The sequence below is a fragment of the Anas platyrhynchos genome, chromosome 1 (genome assembly GCF_047663525.1).
Source record: "Anas platyrhynchos isolate ZD024472 breed Pekin duck chromosome 1, IASCAAS_PekinDuck_T2T, whole genome shotgun sequence".
Taxonomy (NCBI): Eukaryota; Metazoa; Chordata; class Aves; order Anseriformes; family Anatidae; genus Anas; species Anas platyrhynchos.
This window is the reverse complement of record NC_092587.1, coordinates 19,739,176-19,761,009: the sequence shown is the minus strand read 5'-3', so window position 1 is coordinate 19,761,009 and position 21,834 is coordinate 19,739,176. Positions and strand designations below refer to the sequence as shown.

The following is a 21,834-nucleotide window of genomic DNA, read 5'->3' as shown; positions in this document are numbered from 1 at the left end:
CTTAATTTATGTTGCAAAATGTTCTAGGAAATCATTCCTTTGTTTGTTTGTTTGTTTCCTTGCTTGTTTTTCCTATAATATTGACTGAAAAACAATTCCCTTTTTGACTACATCCATAACCTTCTTCCAGCAGCTTTTATTAGCAATGAGAAATTTGTTCTATCTTTGCCAGTATTGGTAGAACTAATAGATGTTAGAGGAAGAAACAGGTGACAACCAGGCCTCCACTAACATGCTGTAGAACTATTTTACAGAGTTCCACTGCTGTTCAGATGAGAGGTCAGAGCAGAAGTGGCAGGCTTTACTGTCATGAAGGGAGGGGTGTGCATATGGTGCTTGTTGTCTATGAAGTGGTTGCCCAGCTATTCTTCTGATAACCAGGGTAATGTTGTTGCTTAGAAACATCAAAAGGAATATTTTATCAGGAAACCAGTATTCGCAGCAGAATGTGGCTAGTGGCATGTGGTATTTCCACCTTCTAGGTCACCTCTTTCTCTCTCTCTTTCTCTTTCTTCCTTTCTTTCTAAATTTTTTGTAACCACAAAACTTTTCTGGAAAGGTAGGGGGAAAAACACCCTCAAAATCAGTGAGCTTCAGGCCTGTAATGCCAAACTGCATTGATGGAAAATAAAAGAGGAAAAAATAAAATAAAATAAAATAAAATAAAATAAAATAAAATAAAATAAAATAAAATAAAATAAAATAAAATAAAATAAAATAAAATAAAATAAAATAAAATAAAATAAAATAAATAATAAAATAAAATATAAATAAAAAATAAAATAAAATAAAAAATGAAAAGAAAAAAAAAAAAAGAAAGAAAGACTGAGTCATTCTCAATGGAAAAACTGCTGCAAACTTTGTGCCATGGCAATGGGTTCAGTTTTGTAAGGGCTTCTACAAACATTTAAACAGTGCTCTTGTGAACTACTAGTTAGAAATTTGAATAACTGTCTTACACAGAGCAGTAATTCAGCAGTTGACATTTTCCCATGTTTAAACAGTGAGACCAATGCAGTTTAAGCCAACAGAGTTTATTGGGATCAAAAGGAAAACACAATAATACAGCAAGTCAAGGAAACAAGAATTAAATGGCAACATGCAAAATTACCATTCTCTGCCCCAATTTACCAGTCCTCTCCCCAGTCAAGATAGTCAAGATCACTATATTTTCACTGCACTTACATCTAGTTCATTGCCCCAGTTGGCCAGATCCCTCATGGTATGGACAATTTTATTGGACTCCACAGGTGATTTCAGCTGAAGCGTTCTAAATTCAGTGACATGCACTAGTGCACTGGTGCAACTGCAGCTGCTCTGCTCTGGACTGTTTTGTGCTGTTGGCCATGGGTCGTTGCTCAGATCCCAAACTGCTGGACACATCTCCCACCCATCTCTTTAACTGTTGTAGAATTATAGGCAATTTAGGCCCTCAGTGAGTCCTTTGTCTAGAAGAGAAACATTTCCCTAGTCAAATGTCACTTTCTTCCTCATTTTTATCTTATTTTCATTTTCTTCTGGCTTTTTCCAGAAACCATCTGTAGTGGGCAGGGGGACTCCCCAACCCTGGGCATGTTTGACTTTCAAAAATGAAAACCAACATTATATTCACTTCAACAGTAAAACTTCACAGCTTATTTTTAAACACAAAATTTATAAACTGTTACACAATTGACATGTAAAAGAGGCCTGGCCTATGCAGTTAATTCTCTCTTACTTTTTTTTTTTTTTTAATTTATTTTTTTTCAACAGCTGATGAAGGCAGATCATTTCTTGACTTGACATGAGTCTCTGTACCTCTCCAGGCATTCTAGGTTTCTTTTCTTTCCTACTTCCATGTCAGGTTTTCAATAAGCTCATCCTCTTTCACAACTCCCGACTACTTGCTTTACAGCAAATTATAGCAGCTCTAGCACCTCCAAGATAAACAGATTATAGATAGTGACATACACAAGTGATTCCATGTATTCTTACATGCTCTGTCAGTGACAGGGACAGAGACCATCCAGAGGCAGAAGAAATACTTGGATGAAAGCTGGGTTCCCACACAGCAGCTAACCAGGCTGAAGTAATCCACTGTGTCTCCTGTAAAGTAGCTCCTAATATAAGAAAAAATCCCTCGGTTCTGGCAACAATTAGTACTTCTTAACCTACTTTACATGGTGAGGGAAAAAAAAAAAATAAGGAGTGATTGAAGTTCCAGTGTAATAAACAGTCCCCTCAGCCTGAAGCACTGCAACAGTGGACTGAATAGGGGGGTTACAAGAAGGACACAGAAAGCCCAGGTCTCCCTGGTCTTAGTGGTTGTCTACGTGATTGTGGTTTCCAATACAGAATCAAAACAGTTTCTACTAGCAACTAGTTGTAAACATTCAGGATCCTGGAGGTAATGAACTCACTCTTCAGTTAACAAACAATAGAGTCATCAAGTACTACAATTTCAGTGCTGTAAATATAACACCGGTGGATATTGGTGAGCTGCTTCAATCCAAACACCTTACTTGGGGCTAGTGCTTTTCTTTAGAAAACAAACACAAACAGATGGGATTTGTTGTCAGAATAGGATCAGGACTGTAAATGAATGAAGGTCATTCACAATTATGCTGCTTCTGTAGGAGCAAGTCCTTGCTAGTTGCTAGGCAGAACATGTTGTTTTTTATCGGGTAAACATATAATGTTAGTCTTCCTCCACTTAGACACAGAGCCACTTAGTGAAAGAGTCATGTGGACTACTTTTCAAAACTGTAGAGGAAGTCTCTTCCTTTTAACAATGAATTTGCATAATAGATGGAATTCTATTGCAAATGAGAGGTAAATACAAATCTGTTGTGTCACATGACTTCTATCTCCATTCACCTCAAACACTCTTCTCAGGAAATTGAGCCTTGTTACACCTGGAAGCAGTGGAGCACAGGAAAGTGATGCAAACTCCCCAGGAAAGGAGTATCAGCAGCAAAAGCAGACTTCTACATCTGAGCCATTGTTCTGTGTATTTATCATGTGGTAGTGTAGAAATCTTTTGGTAGCTTACACTTAAAGACACTGAGAAGAAGCAAGATTTTTTTAATCTTTTTTTTTTCCCCAAACAACACTGAAAATTTGGCCAAATATGCCTTGATCCTCCTCGTGTGGTTTAATGGACCCATCGATATGATTGTGATATATGTGATATATCACTAGCCAGGTGATATAAATGAGCAAACTTTTTCCTTTGGACTTGTGTCCCTCTCCCCGCAAATTGCTGAGGGAGTCTAGGGGTCTGTTACTACCTTTGATGTCCCATAAGGTACCTAATTGTATATGAGATATACCTGTGCCCAAATGTCCAAATTAGATGTGCTTGATTCTGACTTCATCAGGCTGTCACACAGGTAACTTCAACAGAACTACTTTTGTGCAAACAAGATTTAAGATTTTAGAGGAGGGCATTCAGTGTATTTTAGTTCACTCATCTGAGATCTACTTCAGGATAGCCAATTTCTTTCTCATAATTTTTATGGAGATTCATCTACCATAAAAGGATTTATAGGCTAGTATCATCATGTACATTAGATACAGGATTGAGTGTTTATGTCCAGGCGCTCTGCTTCAAAGGACTGTACAAAAAGTTATTTTTCCATGAACGGCTGTGTTGATCTCTTCCCAGCACTCTTGGAAACTCACATAACATACTTCATATGGGTGCAGCACATTCTCCCATCCCACTCAATATCTGGCTAGATCTGCGATAGCCTCTTTTCATTCTTCTCCACTTCCACATATGTCCAAAATTGGACTTGGAGTGAACACAGCAATCAGCCCTGTTTAAGGAATGAGGGAAAATGAAGTTTTCTGGACAATCCTCCTGTTTCCAAAATCGTACAGAGACAAGAACTCATCGAAGAAATACTTGACAAAGAGATTGAAAGGAAGCTGAGGACAAAAAAACTTCTGAGAAGTGACTCATCCATGAGATAAGACCCTTCCTACCTGTGATTGATAATGCCTATTCTAGCCACAGCTAGAATATACACCACTTAGATTTATTTTTTTTTAGAGTGTGATAGAAAGGATGTGTTGAAAGAGGATATTATATTTACTTAAAATATGACATGTATAGGGTAATGACACCATAACTCATTAAACATAAATTCCACAGTGATCTATAAGGGTTAATCCCTCACAATACATCCTATATTTTACATGTAACATAATATAGTTAGCAAATTGTGGAATCCCAGTGTTTTCTTATACTGGAAAAATTCAGAGCTAGACAATTAGGTAAGTAGAAAGAGGAATCGAAAGCTGAAAATTTGATGCTAGAAATGCTGGAAATCAAATGTTGGAAATGCAGGGCCTCTATTATCACCGAACAGGATGGGCTGTGTATACAGAATAGCAGCACCAGTGCCTCATCACTTATTTTTTAATTTGCTAGGAAAGAGTCATATCCTTGTTATATATGACATTTGGCCAAAAACTCTGTACTGTGGACAATATATAAATATTTTTATGCACTAAACGTTCAGAAGAAACTTAGATCATACTGTTTTTATGGCAGATGTGTTATTGGATTACCCTCTGATTCAATGCATTTTGAAGAATATAAGAAACAGTATTGTCAGGAATCCTGACAACTATATCAGTTTTAAATTATGGAAACATATGGAGGGCAAACCATTTACCATGGATACAGCCTAGTGTTCAGAAATATTGAATTATGTGACAGGATGTAGAGGAAAGAGTATGACCAGCAATTTATTTTGTTTCAGGTATATTGTCATTCTCATCTTCTCATAACACAGTTGAGGTTGTATTTCAAATCTGTGTCAAAACCAAGAAACTTCACAGTTCTTTTACCCCAGAACACATTTAGAAGTGTCCTTCTTAGAAATGTCCTTCCATCTGATCACTTAAAATCTTGGAGCAATAGTCAGTTTTGTTGTTTTGTTGTCAGTAGAGGGAATGCCTCTTTACATGTGTTGATAGTCAAAGGACGAGGGGGAATGGTTTATACTAAGATAGGGGAGATTTATGTTAGATATTAGGAGAAAGTATTTCACTTAAAGGGTGGTGAGACACTGGAACAGGTTGCCCAGAGAGGTTGTGGATGCCCCATCCCTGGAGGCATTCAAGACCAGGCTGGAAGCGGCTCTGGGCAGTCTGTTATAGTGGTTGGCAATCCTGCCCAGAGTAGGGGAGTTGAAACTAGATGATCTTTAAGGTCCTTTTCAAACCAGGCCATTCTATGATTCTGTGATTCTGCTGTGTAAATTAACATGCACCAAAAATTCTGCCACTGGAGAGAACGTCAATCAAAACAAGAAGATCCATGTAGAAAGCAAGAACAGATGGTAGGTGATGAATGCTGATTTTGGAAAACAGAGGAAGTCATATAAGAGAAAGTTTTGCCCTACTAAATGATTTTTATTCTGGCTGCCACCATTTGTTACATAAGCAATTTTTGCTATTTGATATGTCCTTTGAAAATGATTTAAACTCAGTTTATAAATCAGACATACAGAAGCACATAGATTATAGATTTAAAATGAGAATTGTGGACAAGTATGTCATGGTGGAATCTGCAAGAGGTGAAGTAGTTTTTTTATGTTGTTTTTAGGGTACTGTTGCCAGTAATTGAAATCTGGAATGACAAGTATTATTCAAGCAAAATACAGAATAAACTATTTCAAAGTGAGAAATATATTCTGTAAAATGTTTCTGCTTGTCTGAAACTTCACACAACTTTAAAATTTAGGGTTATAGGTTTGTGAATTCTCTTTAGACTGCATAAATTATTAAAAATCTCAAATGTTGGTATAGATCACCATCCATGTGTGTAGATCTTACATGAAAATACTTTGCTATAAATAAAATTAGAAAGAATTGCACTGTGTAATCCAACAGGTCTTTTTTTTTTTTTTTTCATTCTTTTCATCTTCTGCATATACTGTAGAAAAGAGTCTTAGGGTCAACAAAAAAAAGCTGAAGCCACATTTTCTGACCTCTAAGCCTAGCTGCCATAAAAACTAATTCTTGATTATGTGTATGCATTGTTTTCTGTGGCCCAAGTTTCCTAAAGTCTAGCAATACTGGGTCCTGCTCTAAATCCCACCCTTAAAGTTACACCTCACGAGCAAAGTATTTCAGAGGTACAGAAACAATCCATGAATCCTAGAATACCATGACTTCCATGTAATAGATCACTGTTGCACCATGGTGTTGAACAGGCTACAAAAATCTCAGGGAAGAGCAATATCAGTGTCTCATAAACTACCTATCAATAACACATAGAAAAAAAAAGTTATTATGAACAGCTGTAATGTGATGGATACTTGCAAGCTTACATAGCAAATGAAAAAACATCTTTACTACCTCTGAAAACAAGAGAGGATAAATTCTCAAAGGGCCTGAAACTCTGCTGCAATAATAAAACATTGGATTTCATTTTAATGGATGAAGAAGATTTAGTCATTAACCTAGGAATCAGTGGCTGTTCAAGCAGAGGTGATTATGATTTAGTGATATAATTTCTGTTCCAAAATAGAATGTAGCAGTAACCAGTGTTATGTAAAGGGACTTTAGTGCATCAATTTCCAAAGAATAAAGTGTTGTTGGAATTACAAAAATGAGTAGTGCAGGCAAAATTAGCCATCCAAAATTATTGATTCCACTGATAGGAACAAATGTAACATAGGCATGTTACACAGATACATGGAAGCAATGTTAAAACATCAGCAAAAAATGACATAAATAATGGGGGAAAAAAGGAAGAAAGTAAATAGGAAGGATTTATCATTTAGTAAACTTTATGAAGCTAATAAAATAAAAAGGAATTTCATAAAGGAATTATTACAAAACAAAGCCACTAGGCAATAGCTTAAGTACATTGTTAAGTATACATAATGAAACTGAATTGAATACAATTTTATGTGAAAAAATACATTTTTATGCAAAAAAAAAAAAAAAAAAAGACAAAAATACCATATCAGTGGAACAGCAAGCTTTTCTTTTGGGAAAAAAAAAAAGGGGGGGGGGGGAGACTGTGAAGAAGCAGCTGCTAAGGTTGAGCAGTTATGAAATAGTATGTTCATACTTCAACCAAAATCTTAAACAAAGAGAGCTAGAAGTACCATAAACTATTAATCGTCTTTAAACAAATTCAAGAACACTTCAACAGACTCAGAAATAACTGATGTTCTTCCAACATTTAAGAAGAACAAGAGGCATTTATTACCTGATGATTGATTCTACAGGGAATTAGGAAATGGTAATTTGAGATTTAACAAATAAATAAAAGTTATAAATATAAGAAGGAAAGTTAGCATGCTTGTTTGCAGAAAGTCTGCCTGATCCAAGATTTTTTTTTTTATTTTTTTTTCTGGAAACACCATAAATCTATATTGGAAAATGCAACTACATTGATATTTTAATCTTGGACTTTTTTGAGTCAATTGAATTATTACCTGGACATTTGATTTAAAAAAAAATTGTAGAAAATAATACTAGCAGGGCATTTGTTTCAGACTAAAACTGGCTAAGAAGTCTCAAAAAGTAGTTAATGTAAAGTTCTTGATGTGTAGGACTGTTTCTAGCAGAATTCCTCAGATTTTTTTTTATTTTTATTTTTGATCCTGTGGAATTTTATCAGTGACGTGAACAGGGATAAATTGTCTTTTCTGGCCTCCCTAGAAGACATAATATTTGATAGGGTAGTAAATAATTAGGGAGCCAAATCATGCTAAAAGAATAATCTGAACCGTGCCTAAAAACAATCACAAACAAGTAAAATATGCTTTAATTAAACATGCAAATACTTTGTTATGGGAAGCGGTGGTTTCACCATGTCTTTAAGTGGTTAATTTATCTGTTTTTTGTGAACTTCATCCAGTTTCTGCAGAAAATCTTCAAGGATTGTGAATACAAAAGTTTGGGCTGGATTATCATGACCAGAATGTCTTCTGATTAGGAAGTACCTGATGGTGGCAAACTTTGAATCCCTCTCCTTTGGGATCTGAAGAGAAGGTAAGAACTTCTGGCTGCATTCCTTTTTCTCATAGTTTCTGAAGCCCTGTGTTATGAAAATGCCTATATCTCATCTGGCCCTGAAAGATATATATATAGTGATTTCTTTGTCATGTGAATGATCAGCAGCTGTCCTTACAGATTGCAGAGGGGAAGCTGGACAAGGAAAATGCAACAGAGGGTGTGAACTCGACAGAATAACTTCTCTGTCATATGTCTGGGTCTACAATGTCATTGAACTCTTCAGAACAAACTAATCACTGTATTTCAGGTCAGAAATCAATTTCCATAGATTAGGTTTGCAAGACTAAATACAAAGGTGCATGGGAACAGCAGAAATACATCTCTGTGTAAGATGTAATAGATATCACCAAGATACATCCAACACAGTTGGCTTCTAGCAGGAGAACTAGACCACGGTGGGAGTTTGGACCAGCTGTCTGAGGCCTGAAATGATTGTATCTGAGGGAAGCTGTTGTGCTTCTCAGTCCGCTCTCCAGGTGAGTGTACAGAGGCCATCAGACAAAAAATCTTAACAGTTGTTTTTGGCCTCAAATTCTGCTAAGTGTCTGCCCTACCTATTCGAGGTTTCAGACTTTTTTTAGGTCTTTCCTGCTTTGCTTGCTGAAGACAATAGTTGATCAATTGTTCAAAGAATATTCTACCAAAAAATAAGCAGAAATTAGATTCAGCCTGTTTTCAGAAATCTGTGTGCTTTGAAAGAAGAGAGACAAGATAGCAAAAGCAACCAAAACAAATATTTTCCTCCTGAAATCTCTTTCAGCTAATTTAGTTACATGTAGTGATAGTAGATTAAAAATTCAGACTGAAGTGTAGCTTTGAAGTATCTTTCCCATCTCAATATTTTTTCCCCAGCAGTATCAGAGACTTTGATTTGGAATGTACACAACAAAGGTATAATCATTCAATTCAGATTAAAGAAAAACAAAAACACAGTTCTTGTTGTGTGAAGCCGGTAGATTGTCCAGGCTTTTGCATTTGTATCATCCGGAGTTGGTCACCTGGGATACAAAATTATAAAACTCTAAATCCTGCAACCAATCACCATGTCTTTTAAGGGGGTGTTGATTTCACGTGCAGAAGTGTGTGCACCAGTTTATAGCAACTAAAAAAAGCTCCTTTCTGTTTGCCATAAACTGAGCTGAATCAAGTAACTACAGTAAGATGGTTGTTTAAAATGGGTTTCTCCATGTGTGGCATCTTGATCAACATCTGGTTCTAGTTAACTTCTTTTCTGATGTTTTTGTTTACATTGCTGTGTTGAATTCATATTTAATTTTAAAACAAGACAGAGTATAAAGCTAGAAGTTCATCTGATTTGTACAAAGAAAAAGACCACAAAACAAATGTTATTGTCCAGTTTGTGCATAGAGAATTAGATGCTATCATATGATGGTTTTTGACCTAAATCTGCTGTTTGTGATTTTTGCTAGAAAGGTTCACTTAACTATCCTATATAGCCATGCCTAAGGGTGCATTGAGGTCAGCTTTCTCTAAGATCTTTTATTCACCACCTTGCGCAAAGTAAGTTTTCATGTACTATGACTGCATGCAGCTTTTGTCTGATAGAATCGGAAACTAGCATTTTTTATGGAATAAAATTAAAATTAAAATGTAGTGGTTTGTTTGCAATTAACCAAAATATATTTTTATAAAAAAAGAAAAATCACATTATATATCATAGTTTAACATTTTAACATTTAACAGTTTAGATTTAATCTTTTAAAACCTACCATTAATACATATATATATATATATTCATCCATATTTCAGCTGGCTAGGTGGGTTAAGCAAACTAATTTTTACCATTTGGGCATTTGTACAATCACATCTCACTTCTGTATCATTTTTCATGTGATTTTTAGTGACCTCAGAATAACATTTCAGCTTGTCCAGGCAGCACATCACTCCTGTCAATCAAATGGCTTGACCTTATCCTAACAAACTACTGGCAAATAAACTGTGATTAAACCAACCATTCCAGAGGACATCACAATACATATTTTCTGACAGAATTTAAAAGCACAAATTTCACATATATGTATTCACAGAACCAACAATCTGTATTTAGCTTTATTGTATCTTTTTTCATTCCCAAACATGCCCATTTTCTGACATGAATTTCCTGCCACTGCAGACCACAGGTGCAACACAGCACAATCAGCAAAATCTCAACAGTGAAAGCAGGTATTTGGTTTAGCAGCAGCACCAGCAGAACATTACTTCCTATTTCTGTGGCTCCTCCCACCATCTGAACACAGTGATTTCATTAATTCACCCCAGTGTATCAGATTGCCATCATTTACATTGACTGACTTTTCCAACACTAGTTCACTTGTCTTGTTTTTTCTCTATTATGTCTTTCCTTCTTAGAATTTGAATCTCACAAATTACTTACTAACTTTTATTTTCATTATTGTGATACTTATTAACTCTCCCAGACTACTTATGAAAATACTTGATTTAATTCAAAATACTTTTTCTGGCTTTAATTCTCAGAGATCTGCAGGTCAGCCTCACCTTCATCCCAAGAAGGTAATGGAACAACTAGATCTGGAAACCAAATCCAGGCACATGAAGAACAAAAAGATGATTAGAAGGAGTCAGCAAGTGTTCACCAAGGTGAAGTCACGCTTGACCAACCTGATAGCATTCTATAATGAAAAGGCTGGTTTGGTAAACGAGTAGAGAGGAGTAGAAATTGCCTACCTAGACTTCAGTAAGGCTTTTGACACTGTCTCGCATAAGAACCTCATAGAGAAACTGATAATGTGTGAGCTGGATGAGTGGACAGTGAGGTGGATAAAAAACTGGCTGAATGGCTGGGCCCAGAGGGTGGTAATAAGATACATAAAGTCTGGTTGGAGGCCAGTGATGTACCGCAAGGATCAACTCCAGCTCCAGACCTGTTCAACATCTTCATTAATAATGTGTGTGATGTGGTAGAATGCACCCTCAGTAAGTCTGAAAATAAAAGTGGGAGAAGAGGCTGACCCCAGAGGGTTGTGCTGCCATCCAGAGTGACCTGGAAACGTAGGAGAAATGGGCAGGCGGGAAGCTCATGAAATGTAAAGTCCTAGAGTGGGTAGGAACAACCCCATGCACTAGGACATGCTGGGGGCCACACATCTGCAAAGCATCTTTGCAGGCAAGGACCTAGGAGTCCTGGTAGACACCGAATCAAACATGAGCCAGTAATGTGCCCTTGCTCTAAGGAAGACTAATGTTATCCTGGGCTGCATTAGGCAAAGTATTACAAGCAGGTTAAAATACAATTTCACCTTTGTACATCAACACTGGCTACTCCCAATAAAATTAAAACATACATATATACAAATATACATATTTAAATAATTAAATAAAGTGTATATGGCAGCCATTGAAAAACCTGAACAATAGTTTGTTTGTTTTTCCTCCTCTCCTTAATTTGGTTTACATTCTGTAGTCTAAGAAAGAGGAACAAGGATAACTTCTTCCACACAGCTTCCTAAGTAGGAACCTGAATGACCTTAAAGAAGGCCAAAAGAACTTCTGCAGTTCCAGCTCTGGGGACATTATATGACATATGCCTGAAAGGAAGAAATAAGAATTTTTGTCATTGAGAATTAAGAAAAGTATCGAACAACAGATTCCTTAGGGAATATGGAAGCTGACAATTTTTCAAAATCTATTAACTGAAAAGTAAAAATATGCAAATATATCAATAATCAGATATTGAAGCATTTCAAATTAACTCTATGACTCAACAAATTCAAATATGGATAAGGACATTATCTGTTTTCCATGGAATAGCTACATGTCAGTCAATAACAGAGATATACTACAAGGAAAGCAGAATTTATTATTCATCTGAACTCAAACTAATTCAACAATATAGCTTTCAGGCTTTAAGATATATATGTCACAATGTTGGATACTGGGTCTCCGAGACATTGATTATTAGATATGACATGAGAGTAGAAACTTCCTCATTTATGAAAAGAATTTAAAATATATTCAAATATTTTTGCATGAGGAATGAATGGAACCCAACAATTTAGTTCTACTGACTTCACTGAAAGCATCAGCATGAAGAGAACTTTGCAAGGTAAACTTTTAATAATCCCTACTATCAGAAAACTTATTCTATTGAAGAGAAAATCAGAGAAAATCTACTTGTTAATAAATTATATTATGTCTTGTTCTATTTGTACTCTCTTCTTCTACATATATTTTTAAAAAAAAAAAAAAAAAAAAAAAAAAAAAAAGAAACATGGTACAATAACAGGTTTCATAAAATAAATGGTCAGAAAACTACACCAGAGTGTACCATAAGAAAAATATCTGTGTCCAGGTTTGTTTGGTTTTGTTTTACTTCCAGATCATTACTATGAGAAAGCATCAGCTTGAACTTAATACAGTCGCATTGGTGATTTTTATAGAGCTCTTGCCATTATTGAAAGTCGACTCACTACTTCCCCTAAGCATATGCCTGAATAACTGAAAGATCTGTGCATCAGAGTGGAATTAAAGAGGGGACAGAGTCATATTAAAAATAGTGCATAGGGTAGGGGAAAATATTTTTTATTTCTTTGCCTTCTTTTATAATAATGTAAGGTCAGTAAAGAGACAAGTATATTTTTACTTTAACAAGATGTGAAACCAGGTATTAATGCAATTTGGCCTATAGTGAATAGCCTTATCACAGAGATAAAGTTTTTTAGAGTCTGCCTCTGTAGTTCTCCACTTCTAGAATATTATTATAGAAAGTATGTTGAAATCAGATTCTACACCTTCTGCTGAGGACTGACACCAGTCTGCAAGCTCCAGAACATCTGCTAGTGCAGGAAGTGTCAGGTCATCTTGTTCTTAAGACTGTAAACAAAAATCAATATGTCTGAGAGTAGATTAAAAATAGAAAAAGGTTCTACATAATTACAGATTTTTACAACTGACAAAATATTTTTCATTTTAATTAACCTCTCTCCTGCCCTGGCTTCTGAAAATATCCCATCTGAGACCTTAGTCATTTGTTTAAACAGAAGCAAAATATTAAACCTGCAATTTCACACTATGGAGGTCACCTTCTATGAAAAAAATACTGAACCACTGCATAGCATTACAAAGTGTTTTGCTGGCAAGAAGTACTTTGTTCACAGTATTTTCATGGAGAATAACCTGAAGTTTGAGTTTAAGAAAATATTCTCTGATAAAGATCCTAACTATGACTCTCAAATGACTGAATAGAATATAAATCTGATATCTAAACTGTTCAAGGTCTTCACCTTGCTATAACACCATTTTTTGTTTGTTTTGTTTTGTTTTAAAAAAAGTCATAATAAAGATTCTCTCTACATTATCATTCAGAATAATGTCTTTGCCAATAGCAGGGGTCTAGAATTATATGATCCTTCCAATGCAAACTATTCTACAATTCTATGATGATTCTAAGAATCCAGAATAAGGGACAGACAGTATACAGTTCTTTTAGAAGTTCAGAAGGTGCAAACAGACAATTTTATATTCTTTCCAGTATAGTTTCAAAAAAAAAAAATGCTTATATATTTGATTTTCTTACCCTAATTGTTTAGTTGATTGTCTAAAGAAAAAGAAGAAAATAACAATAATGAATCACAAGAAGCGAAGAAAAAAAAAAAAAAAAAACGAAAAAAACACCTGTTTTTAGATATTGTTTCTGTACTATAAATCACGTGTGAAGAAAAAAATAGAATATTCATTTTCAAATATTCTCTGCCTCTGCTTAAAAAATTACTTTGCAAAGTTGCTGAAGAGAAAGTCTTGAGATAATAATGTAACTGTAAATCATAAATGTATATTGAAAAATAGCACTGATCTAGAAATTAAAGGAATAACAATTGGTCTTTTTTTTTTTTCTTTCATTTTTTGATAAATTTTTGGGCATAATTTTCGAAACATATTCTGGAAATCTAGACATTAGTCTGCTTTGAAAGTTCTTTCTTCCTTTCTCTCTTTTCCTTCCTTCCTTCCTTCCTTCCCTCCTTCCTTCCTTCCTTCCTTCCTTCCTTCCTTCCTTCCTTCCTTCCTTCCTTCCTTCCTTCCTCTCTAACACTTTTTCTCTCCCTTTCTTTTTCTTTACCCTTCTTTTTCTTCTTATTATTATTATCTGAAACAGAACCAGTAAAAACTTTTCATAATTTCCTCATAAATTGTCTAACAGAAGGGTTTTGCCTCAGCCTAAATTGCCTGCTTGCACAGTCTTAATCTGACAGGCTGTTCAAAATATTTTTTAAGCCAGATGAAGGAATGGAATAGGTACATTTCTATGCAGCAATGAGTCAGTGGAAAGAGACCCAATGACTCCAGGGGAAACAACTTACACATTTACTTGTCTTTTGAGCAGGTATTAATTATCTGGGGGAGATTATAAACTTGGTAGCCTGGATCCATATTAAACAGGTATAGTAGCTTATTTGTAAATGATTCATCATTTTGTAATGTGTTCTTCCTTTTTTCAATTAGCCTTGTGGTCACTTCTATATTTCATGTGATTGAACAGAAATCTATTACTTATGCCACCTGAGAGATTATTTTAATATTGTATTTTACAAATTATTTTCTTCTGGTGGTTTGTCTGTACACTTCTTGCTTTAAAAAGATAAGCCCAAGAAAATAAACAAACAGTCCTAAGAATTTTCTGATTTAAATACATTCTCCAGCTTCAGGGTTCCAAGAAAGCATGAATCTCATGGCTTTTCCAGGGCATTGCAACACTGAAAGAGTATGTGCAGAAAAGCTTGAGATATATTCTAAACGATATGCATTTAATCTATGGAGGGTTGCACTTCTACCCTTAATTCAACAAAACTGAATAATTTGATTATCTGTGCATATGAAAAATCCCAGTGGGAGCTGGTGAAAATATAAAATTCCCATGTGTATCTGGCATGTAAACCATGTTCAGATCCATATGTAGCCAGAAATACTTCTGAGACCGAGACAGTCATTTTAAGTTTAAAACAGAAATTCTTCCACCTGTTTTGTATTTCCCATCTAGCAAGTTACAACTCTATTTACTCATGAGGAGAAGATCCTTACAGTGCCATCATACTCCTGGTAATGGGCAATGCCTGGTACTCCAGTATGATGTTCACTGAATACAGTAAATGACTTTGTAAAACAAGAAAAAGAAATGTTATTAATGAAATGAAATGAAATGAAATGAAATTAAAATAAAATAAAATAAAATAAAATAAATAAATAAATAAAATAAAATAAAATAAAATAAAATAAAATAAACAGCTAAAAAAGGCTTTTGTAACTAAAACTGTATATATTCTTATCTATGCATTTACAGTGAGGGAACTAATTTTTGCATTTCTGTGTATATCTCATTAGACAAAGAATCTGATTTTGACATTCATTTTAAGGTTCCCATGTTTTCGTTGCTTACAGCAGACCTTTGAGATTCAGCAAGAAGAAAGTTCTGGAAGATAAATATCTCCATTGTCTCCTATGAAAAATTTGTCTATGTCACAGGTACACGTGGTGTCATTCCCATCTGTCAGCAAAGGCATGGCACCACGCCAAAATAATAACTGATCTTGAATGCTCGGACAGCACAACCAAATAAACAGCAAAATATGCTACAACAGGAGCTCTGAAAATATAACCTCCCTTGCAAGAGAGCAGAACAGAGAGCGAAGCTTTCCTCCCTAAGAGACTTTCTCCTTCAGACATGTTGCATGAGTCTTATCCTTGTGTTTGAAGGAACCACGAGAATGAAGGTTTTCTTATTCCTTCTCCACAAAAGCAGGGACTCAAACCAAACTGCTGCAACCATTTCACAAAGCCAATACAAGGCCCTAGTATACATTTCCTCCCTCATCTCTTCCTTCTTCCAGATGCAGTAGTTACTTGGAATTCAGCCTGACTGTGAATGTGCAGTGCTTGATAACACTGACAAACCTATGTTATAAAGTTGCTATAGATGCTTACAACAGAACCATTTCTAACCTCGGGAAGAAACATAGGCAGTGTATTTAACAACATTAAAATAAAACTACTGTTCTGGTTGCAAAATCAATAATCTGTCTGTTACAAAAGGCCAACATTAAGACTTTCCGATTCATTGTCCTCTTGCAAGTAACTGAAACATTCCTTCACAACACGTCATGGTGCTTTTCTGCATTCTCTGTCCTATTGGTCAAGTGGAGCAGTGCAAAGGAAGATGGCTTAGGGCCCAATGACTATAGCTGGTGACTGAAGGTTTTCCTGACATGTTTCTTCCAGTAGGCTTGATGGACTCTTCAAGAAGAAGGTCACTTTTGTGGTTCCCCCAGAAGTTGCTATAGAGAAGAGCTCTGGCCTGTTATTTTCTGGGTCACAGATTTCTTACATAAATCTGTAAAAGTTTTCTTAGATATATATAAAGTACCGACAAAAGATTGTTATTTATGTCCCACTCACTGTCTAAACATCTACAAAGGAGACATTTGAGAAGTTGACCTGACAAGGGCTTCACAGGGACTTCTTGCTGCAAAAAGAGATCAGCAGTAGCTAGGATTGTTGAGCACTTTGGGATAAAATAATGCATTGCTATAGTACACACCTGAAGAACAAAGGAAATCTTAAGGAGGACTGAGTGGGTATGTAGAATTACACAGTTCATTTAAACAATTTTCTTCCTGAAGATACATTTGGAGTTGATTAACATATACATAGACATTTGGCACCCTGGCTGAAGTGAATTTCCCTTCAAGCAAAGTAACAGCTCTTTTATTTCTTTTCATTCACTGAGCTCCATCAGGAAAAAATAAATAAATAAAAAAAATAAGTGTACCTGGATTCTGCAAAGGGCCCCTGTGTCCTAACACAGCAGAAACTCCAGCTTCATTAGCACACATCATTAAACATTTCATACAGAAAGGCACCATCTGCTCTTGAAAACGCTGGGACCTCTGCACATAAGGTGTTTGATTGCCTTCAGCCAAGAGGGACAGACTTTTGACTTTACCTACTAGACTCAGAGCTGGGGTTATTTCACCTAAGTGAATATTTTTCTCTTTTGCACAAACTACTGCTCCCCAGTATCAATAGCTGACTCCAGCTCCCTCATACATATTCTTTTTGGTCCCAGAGGATGGGAAATCATGCACTGGTTGGGCAGTAATATTCTAAACTATCAGTTACTTACCCATTTCCCCTCTTGCAATCCTCTTGTTAGATAGCTCTACTCTTACATCTGACCATACAAAAAGCATGTTCAGAGGCTTACAGTGAAGCAATCACAAGGGCTGTTCTCAGCCCCTTATTTTCTACTTTTCCCTTTCATGATCCCTGATCACTGCCCCAAGACTAAGAAGGACAGGGCTCACTGCTCAACCTCCATCCTACCTCACTGTGGCCAGATTAACAGGTGTTATATGCTGTACTCTTCAGGGATGCCAGAGCCCATGGATGGTGTTATGTCAAAATGCCCATGAGCTCCTCAGGATGGACTGTAACATCAAAAACCTCCTAACTATGTGATTAATGCCTTAAATTTGTGCTAGAAGAGTGATGTGATACACCTCTTCTCTGATTTGTCAGAAAAATGAATGCAGAAAACAACTTTCAAGACACAGAAAACAAAACTTTCATGAAGATTGTACACTCCCTTAATTGATCAGATTTGTATTAGGGAAAACAAAAACAAAAACAAAACAAAACATAATTTCTGGATTCATTGGAAGAATTTGCATATTCTTAGTACAGTTACTTAGTAGCTATTTTCTTCTACTCTTCCTTCACCCAGTTACTTGTTATGAACGTATGGAATTATCTGAACTGTGAAGAATGCTGTTCCCTACATTATTAGTGTGTAACTGGTTTATATTTTTAATTATTTTTTTTTTCGTGCTTCATTTTTAAAAACTTTTTTTTTTTTCCCTTAATCATTAGAGTAGACTGAAACATTTCCATTTTTAGTTCTGGGAATACTTATCAACCATATAAATAGTTACCTTTTTTTTTTTTTTTTTTTGCTCAGTTCTTCACCTGCCTACCATCTGATTGCAGTGACTCCAGCACTGCTACGCATGTTCCAGCCTTTTGTTCATAGCAGTTATTTACAAAATTCTGGGACCATTTTTTCACAATGTAAGGTCATTTTCCTTATGTATCTGTATTTGCCAAATTTTATTAACACACCTAAAAAAAATAATAAAAAAAAAATAAAAAAGATTCATAAACTTTCCTGTAAAAAATATTCCTGGTTTCCTCAATACATTTGATATGTAGCTGTGGCACAGAGTCATTCCTAGTAAACAGAATTAGCATTCCTTCAATTACTTATCTTTATAAGAATTAAAATTCTTTCCAGGATATTTAGTTCTTAGAGCATTTTATCACAGCATGTTTCAGTTATAAACATGCTCTTTCTTGCTAGGAATGACACTAATTTTCCAGTTAGTTATCAAAGCAAATTATTCCTAAATTTATAGCAGTCTGCCATACATTTACAGAATTAGATCATAAATCTATATTGTTATCTTCAAAAACATGATGACGTGCATTTTTCCAGTCACAGTGTATAAACAGATGTATTATTTTTTCCAAGCAAAAAATAGAATAGAATAGAATAGAATAAAATAAAATAAATAAAATAAAATAATAAAATAAATTAAAATAAAATAAAATAAAATAAAATAAAATAAAATAAAATAAAATAAAATAAAATAAAATAAAATAAAATAAATCCTCTCCCTTTATCTAAAACATATCTGTCTATGACTTTATAAATATGTTTCTTTAATTGTATCCTCACCTTCATGACAAGAATAATTTCTAATGGGAAAGACAAGACATAGACAATATTGATCTGTTGTTCCCTAAATTTGTACTATATCCATGAAGTGACATTGAATTAAAGGATAACATATCATTACTAATTCCTCACAAGTACAGAACTAAGGAAGATAGTCCACTGTGATGAGCAAAGAGAATCCTACAGTGAAAATTTAGTGGGGGAGTAAGACTGTTATTTCAGTATCAGGTCATCTGTCTTGGTTTCCCACCTCTCCCTCCCATGGTTGATTAGGTATATGCTGATGATTCTTTGTAATGATTCCTTTGCTCAAAGCATGAGAAGCTCTTTCACTCCAGGACAAAACAGAAAAATGCAAACAAAACACTTCTTTTGCATTTCTGAGGGGCCATTGCTCTTCTCCCTCTAGTTGACTGGCACTATGCTCACAGTCATGACTCTGCCCTATTACTAATATTAGCCTTTGGATTCTTCAATAGCGAGCAGTAGCCTGCATTTTTTCATGTTTTCATGTTTTTCATGTTCTTCATGTTTTTCTCTTCTGACTCTCCACTCTCACAAAGGAGAGTGAACCCCTACTGTCTTCTTATGCAGTGGCCTTTGTTGGATGATAATTGTTTTCTTTATTCTTTTCCCTTTTTAACCTATTTTCTCTCCTGGTTTGTGCAACATCTGCTATTGACTTCTGTGTCAACAGAACATTATCAGTAATAAAAAGGGAACAGAACAGACTATTTTTTTACTGAAAGTTTTCCCTATTAAACTGAGTTTTTATTTTTTGAAGGTAAAAAGAATTCCTTTTGAAATATACAAGTAATGTCTTTTGGATAAGTTTTATGTATGTTATGGTAAGGTAGTCTTTTCATCCAACCCTCTAATACAGAGATGAATTATTTTAAATACTGTGATGGTCCCCTGCAATATTGGCATTAAATGATCAATAGACAGTCATTTAGATGAGCCTCTATTGTCTTCTCCTATATTTATTTCAGGAAAATATCTAGTGCATCTCTGAATAGCATGGTAGAAATACATATTATTGTGACTGACAAAACAAGTTTTAAAAGGAAAAAGTTCTGAAACCTTAACTGCAGCATATGTAGAAAGAATGTGTTGAGAAATGCAAGAAGGTCAAATATTTATTAAGAATTTAATTCACTGGAATCTCTACGGAAAGGTTTGCAGTTCCTTTATATGGCAGTGCAGACACACAAACACACATACACTTTTAAGTGGTTGTTTATATACCAACTAACATATTTACATTCCTAATAAAACATTGAAACATCTTAATCTGTCATCTCAGGATGCTCAGAGCCTGATGAGTGAAACATCAGATACAATTTAGAAATAATGACTAAGAACAGCATAGGTACCTTGTCCCTTCCTGATGTATCCAAAGACAAACTGGCAAATGTCACAAAAAGTTATTACTACATTATCTTTATGATAATTTGCTACTCTTGAATCATCACTATGTCAGTGAGCCAAAGGTCATTGTAGCATTACGATACATAATTTAATATAAAATCTATACTTTGCAGGGAAATCAGCTTTCACCCTGCTGTGGCATGTGATATCATAAGTAAATATCCACACAGAGTATCTGGCATATTTTGAGAAGACTTGGAGTAAATAGACAGAAATTTGTCATCAAGGTTATTTTCATTAAAACAGAAAATGCTTGTTCCATAAAACTGATTTTTCCAGTGTTTATATTCAGTTTTCTGTTCTGTTATTGAGAAGAGAGCTACAGATGTTCATGTTATAGCCCCCCACATCTCAGCCTTTGAGGAAAGCCACAAAGTTGACAGAACTCCCTGATCAGGCATCAACAAAGAAGAGCAGGACAAAGACTTCACATTTAGCTGCTAGTAACTCCAGTAGAAGACTAATAGAAAGACTAATAGACTTTCACTTATGGAAAGAGGAAGAGGAAATTGAGCAGTACTTTCTGGGCAGCCAGACAACTAGCACCCCAAAACTTTCTGTAAACACCTTTTTTTTTTTTTCAGAAATCTCTTTCTGCTAAAATGAATAAATAACTATATATAATGTTTGGGGGTGGGAGGGGGGATTGTTCATTTTACTTTTTACCCCAAAACAGAAGAAAATCATTTTCCAAACTCAGCCCAGCAGATTTCTATTTTCCAAACAGATCTAGCTAGGATCACTCTGGTTTCTGACCAGGTGCCAAACGCACAACACGTGTCTATATGGGGTTTTACTAGAGGAAGGTTTGCATGGTTCGGTAAAATCAGTTCCACTCCTCTGTGCTCCCACCAACTCTCCCAGAAGCCATGTCCTGCCCACACATGAGGCTGCTTTTCATCTTCCCTGCTCAGTCCACCCTGCTGTACACCCAGAAGGACCTCATCCTGCGCAATCCTCACCTTGGTCTTGTCCCCAGGTGCCCTAATCCTGCTAATATTTCACAGGCATCTACTTGTGTTTCACAGATGTCAATCCACTTTACTAATAAGGAAAGGGGTTTTATTCACTAATTTCTTTGTTATTTTCTTAGTGAAAGTCAATAGTTGCATGGAAATCAGAAACGTTTGCACGGTTTAGTGGCATTCTGAAATACATGTATTTATATGTCATTTGTAATTGACTTATCTTCAGCATTTTATATGGTCCTAAATTTTTATTCTACCACACTGTCTTATATATATACATATATGTATACATATATATATATTCCTTTTTATTTTTTTTTATTATTATTATTATTAAAATATATATTAACTCAGTTTCTTGTCTGGTCTCTAGCTGGCAGATTTTTTGCTTTGACAAACAGCTGTTTAAACAAAGTAATCTTTTTACAAAGGAATTAATAATGAGGTGAACAGTGAGCAGAACTGATGCAACATGTAGGGCTTAAAATAAATAAGGGGAGGTTGCTATGGCTTTTCACAAATAACTTTCTGTATAATACAAACAGAAGCACAAGCTCAAAGGGTGCCTTCCATTAACATAGCTGTGATTTTCTATCAATGCGAAGAACAAAAGTCACAAGCTGACAGAATCAAGCTACTTACACA

At 35.2% G+C, this 21,834-nt stretch overlaps 1 long non-coding RNA gene across 2 annotated transcripts in view; it reads left to right on the top strand.

Annotated features, from left to right (window-relative positions):
- The window catches only part of LOC106017517 (uncharacterized), a 30,328-nt gene extending 8,888 nt beyond the window's left edge, over nucleotides 1-21,440 (top strand). For both annotated transcript variants that reach the window (XR_011806652.1, XR_011806650.1), the window contains exons 2-7: nucleotides 7,871-8,004; nucleotides 10,163-10,212; nucleotides 10,525-10,560; nucleotides 12,041-12,112; nucleotides 14,387-14,442; nucleotides 15,439-21,440. This is a non-coding gene — a long non-coding RNA (uncharacterized lncRNA). The remainder of the gene's footprint in view (nucleotides 1-7,870; nucleotides 8,005-10,162; nucleotides 10,213-10,524; nucleotides 10,561-12,040; nucleotides 12,113-14,386; nucleotides 14,443-15,438) is intronic.
- The last annotated feature ends 394 nt before the right edge of the window (nucleotides 21,441-21,834 follow it).